This window comes from Humulus lupulus, chromosome 1, assembly GCF_963169125.1.
Source record: "Humulus lupulus chromosome 1, drHumLupu1.1, whole genome shotgun sequence".
Lineage (NCBI taxonomy): Eukaryota > Viridiplantae > Streptophyta > Magnoliopsida > Rosales > Cannabaceae > Humulus > Humulus lupulus.
Genome location: NC_084793.1, coordinates 109,905,849 through 109,922,540, shown reverse-complemented (window position 1 = coordinate 109,922,540; position 16,692 = coordinate 109,905,849).

Genomic DNA, 16,692 nt, shown 5'->3' with positions numbered 1-16,692 from the left:
AGAATGAACATTACCATCGAGTACCCATCGAGTAGGTATCGAGTACCCATCGAGCAGAACATGCAACGCTAAAATTGGTGTGTCATCGAGCCTGCATCGAGCAGGCATCGAGCAGGCATCGAGCATCTATCGAGCATGCATGAAAAAGTGAGAATGAACATTACCATCGAGTACCCATCGAGTAGGTATAGAGTACCCATCGAGCAGAACATGCAACGCTAAAATTGGTGTGTCATCGAGCCTGCATCGAGCAGGCATCGAGCATCCATCGAGCACAACACTAACCCAGAAAATTCCCAGAAAACGCAGATCGACAAAAAACCAGAAAAAACCCAAAAAAATGTACAAATATTGCTCAGATCTATACGAAATGCTCAAAAAGTTTAAAGGAAACATTACTAATCCAAGTATTTAAGAAAAAATTGCTTACCCATTAAATTTTTCTCCAAGATTTCTCAACCCTTACTTTAGTCTACAAATGGCTTTCTTAGTGGCGGTCCCAAGCTCTACCGTGGTGCTCTTAGTGGTGGTGTGAGGTGAGGTGAGGTGAGTGAGAGTGAGAGTGAGGAAGAAACAAGAAGAAGGAAGAGATGAGGAAGGAAGAGAGGGGGAGGGAAGAGATGAGATAGTTGTTTTTAGGGGTATTTTGGGTACTAGCAAAAAATTTGGCATTATTTTGTAATGTTAAAAATCCCTAGCATTATTTTGTATTACACCATGCTATTAAGCATAAAAAGTCAAATTTCCCCTTAGAAATACTAGAGATTATATGCTTGTATATTCAAGTGGAGACCTGAACCCTACTGGTTACACTAATTCTTATTTTCAATCATACATAGATAGTCAGAAATCGACTTCTGGATCAGTGTTTACTCTTGGAGGAGGAGCAGTAGTCTGGTGACGTATTAAACAAACAAGCATTGCAGACTCCACCATGGAAACTGAGTATATAGCACTTTGTGAAGCAGCTAAGGAGGCTGTGTGGCTTAAGAAGTTCTATTCCGATCTGGAAGTAGTTCGAGATGTGGATAAGCCACTAGTCCTATACTATGACAACAGTGGGGCAGTAGCTAACTCAAAGGAACCACAGAGTCACAAGAGGGGAAAGCACATCGAGAGGAAATATCACTTGATTAGAGAGATAGTTCATCCAGGAGATGTTGCTGTTACTCTGTGGTTCAGAGCTTAACATTAGAGCATAATCTTTCAGATCTTTCACAAAGACTTTAACCATGAAATATTTTAAGGGGCATGTGAGAAACATGGGAATGAGAGAGATGCCTCATTTCCTTTAGGGCAAGTGGGAGATTGTTGGTAATTGTGCCCTGAAAGTATATGTAGTAGACATTGTTTTAAGAAATAAATAAATAAATTGAATAATGGTTCTCTTAAGGGTTGACTTTTGGGACTGAAAGGTTATTGAGCTCATATTCATAATTTAGTTATGAATTAACATTCACTAGTAAAGTCAATGGTACTTAAGGAAACGAGATATAATTAAATGGGTAAAACAGTAATTTTATTTCCAATTAATTATGAACCATTATTAGAGGGTTAATTTGTATGTAATGATTATATTAATGGACACTTTATTGTTATAAAGTACTCAGTAAATAAAATGTCTATAATTGCAAGAGTACAGTCTCATATTTATAGTGGAGTAATCATGAGATTAATAAATTAAGGTTATTTAATTAAAAAGTTTAATTAATAATTACAAATTTATTGGACCTTGGAATTATAGGTCCATAGGTCCCCACAGCAGCTCTATCAACACTATTCAAGGCAAGAGTTGATATAAAGGGTAAAATGGTGAAAATACATATTTAAGAAGAAATTTGTTCTTCAGGCCAAATATGCAATTATGTGATAATAGTGATTAATTAATTAATTATAGATTAGTTGTAATTATCAAAATTAATTAATATATAATTTTTGAAATTATATAAATAATTAATTTATTTTAATTTTCGAAGTTATAATAAAATAAATATTTAATTTCGAAATTAGTATTTAATTAAAATTTATTTTAATTAATTGATAAAATTAATTAAATATCTTTATTTGAGTGGGAGATAATAAATTGATAAGTTCAAATTGGATTTGAATTGAAAAGATTGATACTTATTCAAATAATTAATCATATGTGATAATTAGTTAAAAAGATAATAGATTCAAATTTGAATTAATTATGAGGTTGTTGGATTTTATCTAATAAGGTAGTTTGAATAAATAATTAAATAATTGTTGAAAAATCTAATATCCCTAATTTATAGGGAGTTACACGACACACACAGTCCCTAGACTGTGTGTGGCGTGAGCTACATAAAAAATCAAGGATAGATTTTTTACTTTTATTTAATTAATTAATTAATTAAAAATTCAAAAGTTAGATTTTGATATTTTCATTAATAAGATAATTAATTAATTAAAAGATAAATTGTAAATTTGTTACATATTTATTTTTAAATTTAAATATTTTCTATTTAAGTTAGACTTATTAGAAAATAAAAGATACTGAATTTATTCGCTGTAAGAAAAAGAACAATACTTTTCTATCTCTCCTTGAAAAGATATAGAACCAATCTGAGGCCTATTCTCTTGATCTCATGTGTTGACTACATCAAGTTGAATCATAAATATACCATCCTTTATTCTCTAAGTTTCCACACACTTCTTAACGTGTAGAGAACGTTGTGGAAGATCTTAGTGTGAGTACCTGTGAGCAGCGTGGATAGGAAGATCGTTTATCTTACGAAAAGATAGCAATGACACTTGATAGGCATCAAGAGGTATGTTCTTTATTATTTTTTTGTTTATGATTAATGTATGTATATTAATGGATTCACATATTTAAAGGTAGCTTAAATATGTTACAAAATTTTTGTTGTACACTGGACCAACCCATCACTATTTCGTTGCATATTAGGAAACTCGTTCCTAACGTTGGAGCCTTGTGCTCCTCACCTCGTCCAGGCCCCACTACCTCTGGGATTCAAGATGCCTCCATACCAGCTTATGGTGGGGGTTGGGATCCCAGGGCCCATTTCTCCAAATTTAATAGGCTAATGTCGGTGCATCGAGTCTCTGACGACGCAAAATGTCACGTGTTCCCCCTCACCCTGACAGGACTGACAAATGAATGGTTTAAGAAGCTCCGACCGGGATCCATTCAGACGTGGCAACAATTGTCATCCACCTTCCAAAGACAGTTTATAGGGGTCTAGAAAGTGAGCTTTAAGGTCAACGCCTTAGCCAATATAAAGCAGGGGTCGTTCGAGACCCTCAAGGCCTACATCAAACGCTTCAAAGAAGAAGCGCCAAGAACTAAAAGGGTCGATGATGGCCAATTGCTAATGGCGTTGCAGGCCTTCATTCACGCAGGACCCCCACTTTGGGATGATCTCTAGCGAAGGGGATGTCGGCGTCTTGACGAATTCATCCGTCGGGCTCAAGAGTACATCAGCTAGGAAGACGCCCAGATTAGGGCATTCGGAGTGTCTGCCCTTTTCCCTGCCTCAGCTGCTCCTGTTCCCATGGACTTTGGGGTCCAATAGTCCCCCTACGCTCACATTCAGCAGGGGTCGTTGGGAGCCCAATCTCGCCAGAGCGTCACCCCTTCCGGTTATAGCGCCATGTCTGCTCCTGAATTTTGTATGTCTCCAGCAAGGATCGGGGCAGCACCCACTGGATACAGCACTTTCCAACCTGTGTTCAGTGTTGGAGTTGTCGCTCCATCCCATCTGGTTTAATCCAGTCGAGCTCCAAGTGGAACAAGGTGTGGAGGGAAAGGTAACGGTCGAAAGCCCAGGGGAAGTGGGATCACACAGCCTGAGAAGGGAGTTGCATCAGGTGAGAAGTACATCTCGTAGTATTCTGAACATACTGACTTGGTGGACTCCCGAGAGAACATCTTCGTGGCCACACTTCAGCACGTGCACTTCAGGAAGCCATAACCCATCAAAAGAGACAGGGATAGGTGGGACCTTGGCAAAAAATTTCGTTTCCGCAACAACATAGGGCATCATACTAACGAATGTTGTCAGATCAAGGATGAGATTGAAAACCTCATCAAGTTGGGGCACCTCCATCAGTATGCTAAGGGTGGGCCGCGTCAAACGCAGCCACTCGCGGCGGGACAGACGACCCCATCTGCCACCACTCAGGTCCCGACAGCAACTCCTGTAGGTCCCCAGCATCCAACAGCCCAAGGGCCTCCTCCAGTAAATGGACGGGTAGGACACATATCTGGAGGACCTCACCTAAGGGGCACCTCACGAAGCTTGCAGAATATATATGCACGAGCTTTGAATCACGACGACAAGGTAATGGCTTTGACCCAATTTCCTGCCCAAATGCTGCGAATGACTGACCAACTCATAACATTCTCCGAAGACGATGCTCGGAGAGTGCATTTCCCACATCACGATTTGTTGGTGATTAAGAGCCAAATCTACAACAAAATGGCGGCTCGGATTCTTGTAGACAATGGGAGTTTGGTGAGTGTCATGTTTAAATCATCCTTCAAGAAGATAGGGCTAACTACGATAGACCTATCCCCGTGCACCTCGACACTTTATGGGTTCTCGTGAGAAGCCCTCATCCCAATAAGGCAGATAAAGCTCCCAGTAACACTTAGAGAAAACCTCAGAAGGCCTTTAAGTACTACACCTACACGGTGGTGGATTGTCTCTCGGCATACAATGCCATTTTGGGACGGCCAACACTAGTAGAGTTCGGAGCAGTCAGTTCCATCCGTCATTTGTTCATGAAATTCCCCACAGATGCGGGAATCGGCACAGTTCGTGGGGACCAAAAAGAGGTTAGACAATGCTACAATGTCTCCCTCAAGGCTCCCGTGATGGCAGTGAGGGAGGAGGGCCCTGAAAGCTTCGAGACCCCGGAGGAATGAACTGTGCAGGACTCGGGACCTGACGAGTTGGACCCTAGGGTTCTAGAGGAGAGGTCCATTGAACTAATAAAGGAGATAGAGGAGGTAGTTCTGGATACCTCCACCCCGACAGGAAGGTGAAAGTCAGGGGAGGCTTACAAATGGAGGTCCGAGAAGCATTAGTGGTCTTCCTTCAAGAAAACCAAGATGTATTCTCATGGACTCATTCCGACATGACTGGCATTGATCCAAATGTCATATGCCATGCCTTGAATGATGACCCTAGCTTTGCTCCTATCCAACAGAAGCAACATAAGTTCAACCAAACTCGGAAAGAGGCCCTCAAGGTCGAGGTAGACAAGCTCCTCTCTAATGGGTTTATCCGAGAAGCCCAATATCCCAGGTGGTTGTCCAATCCTGTCCTTGTGCCAAAGCCAAATGGCACTCGAAGTACATGCGTTGATTTTTCGGACCTTAATAAGGCCTGTCTGAAGGACTATTTTCCACTCCCCAGGATAGAACATATGTTCGATGCCACCTCTGGTTATGAGCAAATGTCATTTATGGACGCATACTCGGATATAACAAAATATCCATGCATGTCGCTAATCAGAAGCACACCAGCTTTCGAACTAACAAGGGTGTCTATTATTACATTGTGATGCCTTTCATGTTGAAGAACGCCGACGCCACTTGTTGACCCTCGATTTGGCCAACGACACGGAGTCAAAAATACGACAGGAAATGAGATGATAATTAAGAGTTTAATCTAATGGTAAAGAAGAAACACCAACAATTTATAGTGGTTCGGCCCCGATGAATGGTAATGACCTACGTCCACTTAGTGCTATTAGTAATATTGAATCCCAATATCAAGATCAAAGAACTAGGGTTCTTGAGTTTCACAAATCTCGGGAGAGTTACAATAGGACGATGGATAAATGCACTGTATGCTCTCTCTGTCAATATTCAGGAAAATGCTTCAAAAATCAAAAGTCCCCTCCTTGAGCTATTTCATGCATATTTATAGGCTCAAGGGGGGTTACCTGGGCCAATGGGCCTTAACTATCCTTAATATCTGCGTATCAAGGCAATAAAAATGAAATAATCAACATAATTATTACAGGATTACAATCTTTTAAGGAAATAAATCGAATCGTACGACCAGCGTGGTCGTATCTAATAGTCTGAGAAATCCTTGCCACATCATCAGCTGTCGTTTTTGGGTAAACAGCACTTACCAAAGGCTGGTTAATAGAACATTCAAGAACCAGTTGGGGAAGAACATGGAGGTTTATGTGGATGATATGTTGGTTAAGCCTCGGACCACCCCAGATCATGTAGGTGACCTAGCTGAGGTATTTGTGGTGCTCCACCGGTTAGGGATGAAGCTCAACCACCAAAAAAGCACATTTGGAGTAGCCTCCGACAAGTTTTTAGGCTTCATCGTAAGCACTCGAGGGATTGAGGCGAACCCCGAAAAAATAAAGGCCTTACTCAAAATGCCTTCTCCCTTGAAACATAAAGATGTTCAGAGCCTGACAGGGAGGATCACAGCCTTGAGCCGTTTTGTCTCCAAGGCAACGGATAAGTGCGTCCCTTTCTTCAATATTCTCCGAGGGAGTCAAAGATTTGCATGGACGGAAGAGTGTGAACAGGCGTTCCAAAAACTCAAGGCACACATGGCAAACCCTCTGATACTGTCCATGCCAGTAGATGGAGAACCCCTCATGCTCTACATGGCTCTATTGGAGGACGCCGTTAGTGCCACTCTAGTTAGGGAGGAAAGCCGCATTCAGCACCCCGTCTATTACATCAATAAGAGGCTCCTCGAAGCAGAGTCCAGCTATCCGCTGATGGAGAAGTTAACCTTATGCTTGATGGTGGCCTCTCAGAAGCTAAGAGCTTACTTCCAGGCACACCCAATTAAGGTCCTAACCAACCACCCGCTCAAACAAGTCCTTTTGAAGCCTGAGTCCTCGAGGAGGCTCTTGAAATGGGTGGTGGAAGTAAGTCATTTCTTCATTACCTACCTCCCAAGGAATGCCATAAAAAGGACAAGCACTCACCAATTTTCTCACTGAGTGCACCCAGAATCAGGAGAGAATTGAGTACACCTCGGTGGTCGTACTAGTGTGGAATTTGTTTGTAGATGGATCTTCAAATGAGAACGGTGGAGGTGCAGGACTTATTTTGGTCTCCTCCAATGGGCATAGAGTGAATAGTGCTCTCCACTTTGGATTTAGCGCCTCTAGTAACGAAGCAGAGTACGAAGTTGTAATCGCTGGACTTCGCGTGGCATTAGAACTCAAGGCCAAAGGAATCAAGATATTCAACGATTCCCAACTCGTGGTGAACCAAATTCTTGGAGAATACCAAGCCTGGGGCACAAAAATGGCAGCATACTTGGCAAAAGGCTCAAGAAATGCTGCATAACTTCCAAAAATTCACTATTTGGCAAGCGCCGAGGGAGCAAAATTCCAACGCAGACGCCCTCGCAAGGTTGGCTACGACAAAAGATGCCAAATTAATCAATGTGGTCCCCATCGACTACTTGGATTCTCCATGTATTTTGGCTCCATCCGAGGTGGAAATAGTACAACCCCAAGATGGGTGGATGGAGCCGATAATTAAATACATCGTCTCCGTGGAGTTGGTCCAGGACAATAAGGCGGCCCGGAAGTTGCTGTACCAACTGTTGAGGTACATAATTAAGCTTTACATACGAGGCTATTCTTTACCCCTGCTTCGGTGCTTGTCCAGAACAGAAGCCAGTTCAATACTACAAGAAGTACATGAAGGTTTATGCGGTGATCACGTGGGGGGGCAAAGCCTTTCCAGGAAGATATTAAGGCAAGGATATTTTTGGCCCACCAAGAATGGAGACATGTGGATTACGTCAAGAAATGTGACAAAGGCCAGCGTTTCGCCAATATCCCCCGAGCACCTCCGAATGAGCTTACTCAAATGACTAGCCCATGGCCTTTTGTCATTTGGGGCATCGACCATATCGGGTCTCTGCCTATAGGAAAATGAGGGGTGAAATACGCCATAGTGTCCGCTCGCCACCATTATCTCCAAAAAGTCTTTGGACTTCATCGTAAAAAATATTATTTGCTGGTATGGGCTTCCGAGGAAGATAGTGTCCGACAACAGATTGCACTTCGACAGTGAATGTGTTCAAAAACTTCTGTCAATGGCATGGTGTCATAAAGAGCTTCTCTTCCGTATCCCATCCATTAGCCAATGGCCAAGTGGAAGTAGTATACAAGACACTCAAGTCCACTCTGAAGAAAAGGCTGGAGCAGGCAAAAGGAGCTTGGCCCGAGGAGTTGTCCATGGCATTGTGGAGCTACCGTACTACCACCTGGACCTCCACCGACCATTCTCCTTTCTCACTGGCCTACAGATACAAGGCTATGCTCCCAGTTGAAGCAGCAATCTCCACGCACTGACGCAACACATATGATTCGACCACCAACCATGCCTTACTTCGGGAGTCCTTGGACCTCATGGAGATGCTACGCGAAGCTTCTTTGCTACGAGTAGCATCCTACCAACAAAAGGTAGCCAGGTATTTCAACTTTGAATTGAGGGACAGAAAATTCAGGGTTAAAGACCTGGTGTTGCGAAGAGTCTTCTTAGCCACCCGAGATCTAGGTGCAGGAGTGCTGGGAAACTAGGAGGCCCATACCAAGTCGAGAACATTGTATGTCCGGGAACATACTAATTAGCCCTGACTTAGTGGGGAGTTGATCCCTCATGCCTGGAATGCCGAGCATCTTCGCCATTACTACCAGTAGCATCTGCAACAAACATTTCTTATTTCTATAATACCCCCTGTAGCCTTCGGGCACATATAATGGAAATTGTGTATATAATAAAACACGGTAAGAAATATGTTTGTTTTGCTTATGTATTTTCTTTAGTTTATGTTATATTTTTATTAATTTTGTGTTAAGAGCACCTGCATTCGAACAAGTGACCGCAGACCAATCTCCGATCACTTGGGGGGCTGAGGTTAGGGTAGCACTACACCTTGCAAGGGACGACCTAGGAAACTAAACTTGTATCTAGCCAACAGAAGTAGGCCTAGTGTCATTTCAGGCCTACTAATAAAGTCTCAGGAAACTAACAAAGTCTATCCTAGAAGGTAGCCCGTTCCAAGCATAATCAAGCTTAGCACCTAAAGGATAGATGATCTAAGTAGCTCGAGAATAGACCAGTCATCTCCCGCAGACACAAGGCCGGAGGAGTTTTGACAAAGTCGATTGATCTCAAAAATGTGAACGGAGGGCCAAATACCTATACTTGGTCCCGGGAAATCTGTGATACTGGAAGCTTAGCTAGTCGATGAGTGAAGCACCCTTTGTATCACTATATCCCATATTTAGAGAAGCGAGTAGCATGCAGGAACTTCGGTTACCTCCCAAGGATAGCGCACACCCGGAGAGTAATAACTAAATCCTGGTCTGTGCAGTATAAACGGATACCCAGGCGGCCTCCGCCTGGGCATCCCTTTAATACCATCTCCCAAGAAGATAGCTTAGAAGGTAGGTATGTATTCAGGAAGCAGTCCCGAAACCCCAACCTCTCGAGTAGTGCATACTCGGGGGGCAGATGTTTCCCCATAACAGAACCCCTAAAATACCGAATCTTTGGGGTGTAAGGGCATAAGGGAAATGAGTAAAGACCTGTAGTAAATTTCGCGTCAAAGTCACTATTAGGACTATGGGCCTACGAGAGACTAAACGTTAAAACCAGATGTTTAAAATAATTTGAGTTCTTATTCTTGTGACGTTCGTGTTACGTTTGAATTTATAGAACCATGTTTGAAATGATTTGAGTTCTTTTTCTCGTGACATTCGTGTTACGCTTGAATTTATAGAACCATGTTTAAAATAATTTGAGTTCTTGTTCTCGTAACATTCGTGTTACGTTTGAATTTATAGAACAATGTTTAACATAATTTGAGTTCTTGTTCTCGTAACATTCGTGTTACGTTTGAATTTATAGAACAATGTTTAACATAATTTGAGTTCTTGTTCTCGTAACATTCGTGTTACATTTGAATATATAGAACCATGTTTAAAATAATTTGAGTTCTTGTTCTCATGACATTCGTGTTATGTTTGAATTTATAGAACCATATTTAAAATGATTTGAGTTCTTGTTCTTGTGACATTCATGTTAAGTTTGAATTTATAGAACCATGTTTGAAATGATTTGAGTTCTTGTTCTCGTGACATTCATGTTACGTTGAATTTATGGAACCAAGTGTTTAAAAAGGTTTGAGTGCTTATTCAGGTGCCAAATTAGGTTACGTCGAATTCAAAGAAAAAAATCAAGCAAAAGAAAAGATACGTGGTTAAACAAAAAAGAAACAAGAGTGCTCAGGGGCTCGAGCATTAAAATGTATGTTCGTACCCCTAAAAGTTGTGGCACGTAGGCTTAACCGTACTCGGGTTACTGGGGGCCTTCGCCTGATGGCACCTTTGTCACAAACTCGACCACGGGGTTGTCTTCGGGCATTTGGCCCGCAGCCGAGGCCTCTATCTCTTGAGCCTCATTGGCAGTGTCCTCCTCGAGATGTCAGTCGAGTTTTGTCCTCATATCGCGATCCTCTGTGAAGGACAGGTCTATGTCTTTGTTGTTTTACAACACGATATAGAGCATGTCCTCAGCCATTACATCAAGGTCCTTGGACAGGTTTCTGTTGGTTCTTTCCAACTCACCAACACGGGCTTCAAGTTCAATCCAACTTATCCGAAACTCCTCATGGATTCAAGCCAGCTCCTCCTCCACACTTCGTGTTTGGGTCGCGACATCTTCTAACAGCTTGGCAGATGTTTCCTCCAAAGCGGACATTTTTAACCTCTCCATGACTAGTTGGTCCTCCACCCCGCGAAAGCGGCCCTTGGTGTCCTCCAACTCTTTCTAGAGTCGTGAATGTTCCTTCAGAGGAACTTCTGTCTCTTTGGCTTGAGCAAGTTCCGCCTGGACGCAAGCCAGCTCCTCCCGAGTCTTATTCAGCTCAAAAGACTGCATCAGCACCAGGTCCCCATGTCGCTGGTTTAAAGTAGCAGCCTATGAACTTAGGTTGATGGATCAGCAAAAGAAAAAAAAAACTAAACATTCATTGAGATAAAAAAGAAACCAAAGGCAACACCTCATTGTCACCACCACAATAGGCAAAGCTACCTGTAGTCATTTTGCACAAGGATGTGGTTAATCGCTACAAGAGCTCTATGCCAAGTGGCATGGCTCTCTCTCCTATTCTCCCCGTGAGAAGAAGTTCAAGTTCTTCGCGGCGGGGAGCGGAGACAGGTTCCTTCGGCCAGTCCTCGCGCAGATAATCGGTCAGTAGTTGGACGCTCTCATTGCCATCATCGATGCGAACATTACAATACTCGGTGACCTCCTTGTGCAGAACAGATCCATCATCATCGTAGTACTCTGGAAAGATAACCAGGCGAGGATCGTTGGCTTGAGAGGGATTGGGGGGAATCTCTTTGCCTTTCCCCGAGAACCCCTAATCTCTAGGGGAGGAGCCCTCTAGGTCAATGACCTCTCCGACGGCTATTGCGCTCGAGGTAGGGGTCGTCGGAGCAGTGGCTGAGAGTGCCGAAACAGACGGAGGAGGTGGTGGCATCATTTTCGGGACCATTCGGAGATCGATCTCAGAAGGGCCTGAAACCCTTTGACGCTTCGCGTGCACCAAATCGGAAAGGCACATACTATGGTGCAAAAGAAACACCCTGGCGAGTCACAATAAATAAAGGAAAAACCATAACAGGATAATACATGCAAAAAGGAAAGTTAAAAACTCCTCGGGATCCCCACCACGGTTAGGCTCCTCGGAGTGAATGAGGGTACTTGCAAAATCACATACGAGACGACCCTTCTCTTGCATCAAGTTGGTCTCGTACTGACAAAACCAAGACTCATGCATGGCCATTGATTCGCTGAGAGGTATAAAGTCGGGACGGTGCATTCTCCTCTTCGGGTTGTGAAGGAATACATCGATAAGGTCCTGTTAATCTTGATCCTCCTCCACAGACCAACAATGCTCCGAAATTTGGCCGCACTCGAGAAGGGAGGGAGAGACTAAGATATGGTCAAGACTAATTCCCTCCCCTACGCGCCTAGCATAGTGGAGAAGGATCGGAGATTTACCTTGGTGGGCGGAGGATGATTCGATCCCCGCTTCGAGCTCTGCATCCTCTCACGCCTCCTCAATAGCTTTGATGGGAAGAACGCTTTCTTTGCGCTCCTCAAGAAGGTGCTGCTGGTACCACTGGAGTGCTTTAGCTGCCATGAAGTCCATGTGCAGCTTCGCTTCTATCCGGCACCTCTTTGAGTCTCGGAAAGGGTGAGAACCACGGGATTCACACTTTGCCCCGCCTGCAGCAGCCCACATTGTCAAAGATGGGCGTCGGTGACGAGACAGTGAAGCTCTAACTCCTCGTCGGAGAGAGAGCCCATCGCCCAAAGCCTCTTGTTGAAAGACTTCATGAATGGAGTACGACTATATGGACCTAATCGAGAAAATAAAAGCGGATGTCATCTAAATGCTAAGGGCTCAGATTAACTAACAAAGATTCAGTACTTACCGACGGTGGTGAAGTCCAAGAGTATGGTGGGGTTAGTCCTCGTCGGGAAGTCGTCCACCCAAAAGAATTGATCTTTATAGGCTCGAGCGTGAATTTCGTTGCCGAATGGAGCTTTATACCGCTTTTTCCCAGAATTGGTGTATTTCATCAGGGTGTAGTACCCTCCCTTCTCTCCTTTCTTCGAGCATTGCCGAAAACTGTAGATGTACAGTATTTCGACAAGAGAAGGAGTAGGCCAGTCCTTGATAGAGGATGTAGAGTTCGGCCAACACCCGGTAGCCCTTCGGCGTAAGTTGGAACGGGGCTATGCTGACGTGCTTGAGGAATTCGACATAGTATTGGTGTAGAGGTAGTGCTACTCCCGCCTGGAGGTGTGAAGCGCTTGAAGGCCCGATTCTGAGGATTCTTTCTTGTGCCATCTCATCCTTTCGGGCCAGTCACACCAGTATCTCGTTGTCGTCCACCCTGTAGTTGGCGATTATTTTATTCAGGGCCCCCTGATGCCCAAGTTTGCTCGGAATATCATCATCTTTGAATCCGATGTCGGGATATAGGGTATCTGACAACATTAGACTGATGTTGGCCTCTTTTATCGAGAGGCCAGCCCCGCGGGGCCTCTCGGCCACCGGCTCTGGATTCTCCCGAACGGTGAGGACCTAGCTGCTACCAGTGATATGTTTCTCCTTCTCGAGTAGAATCCTTGTTGTTGGAGCTGGTGAAGCTCCTCAGACATATGAAAACAAACACCAAGCAGTTAGCGCCTTGACCCGAAGGAGGTTAGGTCAAAACGATAGCCCTTAAGACAACTGCTCAGTGAAGAAGAAAGGGAAAGAAAATGTAGCCTAGTGGTTCTGGGATGTCCTCGGTGCCAAGTACTTGGCATCGAGGCACCACTGGAAAAGATGAACACCATTGGAGATGATGAGCACCACCAGAATCTAGAAATTTTCCAGATTCCGGCCAAGGACGTAGAGTAAAGAAAAACGTCCCAAAACACTACATATTGGTTAAATAGGCCAGTTAGGCCATTTATGGTCATAAATAAGGAAAAGACGACCACAGAAAGGTGTAAAATCAACTTTTAAGCATGCATCCTAAAGTCAAATATGCATGAAAACGAGAATTCATAGTTTAGGGGTACTTACTCGAAATAAAATGTCGGATTGTGTTGAAGCGAGTGCGAACTTTGAAGAACAATTGGTCGTTCACCTGAAACTATGAAGCCTCACACCAATCATCCAGAATGATAGAATAAACTGGAAGGAAGGTAATGCCATAGAAGGGTTTTGGATAGTTTGAAGAGTTTGAAGGCACACAAAATTTGAAATAAGGTAAAGTAACATTAGGGAATCTGATCCTCGACCTTTTATAGACCCACTACTCGGGGATGAATTGAAGTCACCCCAACCATTGGATCACCTAGGAGTTGGATACTCGAGGACGATCCAAGGGACTAAAACTAGAGCGTTGCGGATTGTGACCATTAGCATTGGAAAAGAAAGCTCTAGAGTGTAAACTGAAAGGGTGCCTAGGATACATAAAAGCTGTTTCAGACTATGGAATTGACATTGCATTAATTGCACAGATTTGATGGGCCCAACAATGGGGTTAGGGCACGTGACAGGAAACCTCGTGGTGACATCAGCAGAAGTTAAAGCATTTCCTCGCGAGAACCGTTTAAAGTCTTCATCAGTTTTAAGTCTCCACTGTCCGAGGATAGGTAGAGACTTGTGGGGAAAATGTTGTCTATGTTTTCACCCAAGGACACATGCCTCTTATCCGTGAGACAAAATCCCAGAGAGATTTGTCCTCGGGGGATTGATCCAACGGTTGGAAGTCGCCCTCCTCGGGTAGTAGGAAGGCGTCGACCTCTTTCCTAGGCCATGTTCCGAGAAACATGAATGTCTTCGTAAAGTCGCCTTCCGATGATACTTGGTAGTCTCCTTGCCTCTAGCTATATTCCAGGTCGAGGATCTAGTCCTCAAAATCTTAGGGATAGGCCAGATGTCAGCCAATGCGGATTGGTTGCCTCACGAAGACCTGACAACCTTTTTGGGCGATCTGCCTGCAGCATTGCCGACAATATGACTTGACAATTCGCACTCCCACTACGCCGCCAGACATGGAAGTACGTACAGCATGCCCTGACAGTCCCAGGGGCATATTCCCCATAAAGTGATTACCTTTCTGCAGTGGGCCTCGCAAATCTCGCTTGAGTCGTGACCTTTATTCAATGCGACACAATGCATTGATGTGTATTAATTCCCCATTTAGAGAAGAATGAGTATTAATGGTTTGTGATTAATAGTAATGTCCCCAACCCCTATAAATGGGGTTGGGAGTCTCATTATAAATGGTTGGGTTATTTTGTTGAGAAAAAGATTTGTGCTCAGAGCAATCTAAATGCTGCCTAAGAAGACACTGTAGAAGCTTGTACAAGCTTGCAATCTCCCTAATACTAAAGACTCGTGGACTAGGGTTCTTTTATAACTCGAACCACGTAAAACCTGCATTCATATAGTTATTTCTTTAACATCTTTTATAAATGTTGATAGCGAAAAAGACGGTCAATAAATTAATTTATTTATTTTTAATCAAGAAATCATTTTAATATTATAATATTTTTATAAGTATAAAAATATAATAATATAATTTTATAAATGGCTGTCCTCTTATAAAAATATAATGTATTTAATTTTAATAAAATAAATTTTAAATTATTTGTATTTATTAAAATAAAATTAAAACTTGTGATTAATTTTTTCTATTGTTAATTTATTATTTGATTGAGAGTTAAATTTTATTTATTTACTTTTAAAATAAAGATATGTAGAGGTATAATTTGTTTTTAATCTACTAAAAGGGGTATTTTTTACCAAACCTTTTTAAAATATGTGTGAAAATAAATTTTAAAAATTAATGAAAGAATTATGTAGAGAATTGAATGAGAAGAAGAAAAAAAAAGAAAGGTATATAGAAGCACTATTTCAAAATTTATATCTATTTGCTTCAGCTATGACAAATGTTATTGCAATAGCTTAATTAATTACTACTATAGGATAAAATATTTTAAATTTTAATAATTTGTTTTTCCTTTTCTCAATTTTCATTTTTAAACTGTCACAAAATTATGATTGTCATAATTCAATTCCATTAATATCAAATTTAACATATTTAAAATTTTATTGAGCTTTTTGCCTAATTATCTCAAGATTTTTGTTTTTTAATGGAAATTGTTTTGTTTTTTTAGGGCAAATGAAATTGTGTTTACGTGTAAACTATTATTATTATTATTATTATTATTATTATTATTATTTCTCGAGAGGGAGATGCGAACTACGTATAAACTTGCCCTTTTTCTCCCTACCCTAACTAATCATTTAGTTTTAACAAAATATTGTCATTAAAATAGGAAAATGGGGACACTACCGTATAAAAGAAATAGAGAGATACGACATAATGATCACGACCATGATACGAATTGTTACTTTATATAATATTTCAGAAAAAAAAATCATTATATCATGATTTTATAGATCATGTCATATTTAATTAAGGCCATTTGAAATAATAATATATTAGCAATAAGGACATGGCCAGCAACATAATTGCAGGTGAAGATTTGTTAAAGAAAAATTATACAATGTATTTGAATTTGTTGAACAATTTGAATTAGTTTAATATGACCCCTACCATACAATCACAACATTTGTTTTCTTTTTTTCAGCAACTACGGAATATTTATTTATTTATTTATTCGGTAATCAAATTTTCTTAAATTAATAAGCATTAATTCGGAAAGATAATGCACTCAAGAATGTGCTTTTGAAAAATTGATATAAATCAACTTTAGACAGGACAAGAATTCAATATGATCCAATACAAAAGAGTGAAGAAAAATTATATATATTTTTAATGATGGCTTGGTAGGTTAGAGTGCGCCTCACATCAATATTTATATATAAATGCAACTTTAAGCAAAGTTATATTAGGAAATTGCCTTGCACCTTTAGTCTTTATAACTGAGATTAGTTAAAAGAGAGATATAATTGCTTTTCCCAAACACAATGTGCTTTTCTTTTCTTGACTTGTTTATGGGACACACACATATATAATTAAATTAATGAATATATGTAATGTGATGGGAATCTCAACCTCTGCTAAATGATTATTAACTGGGAAATAACA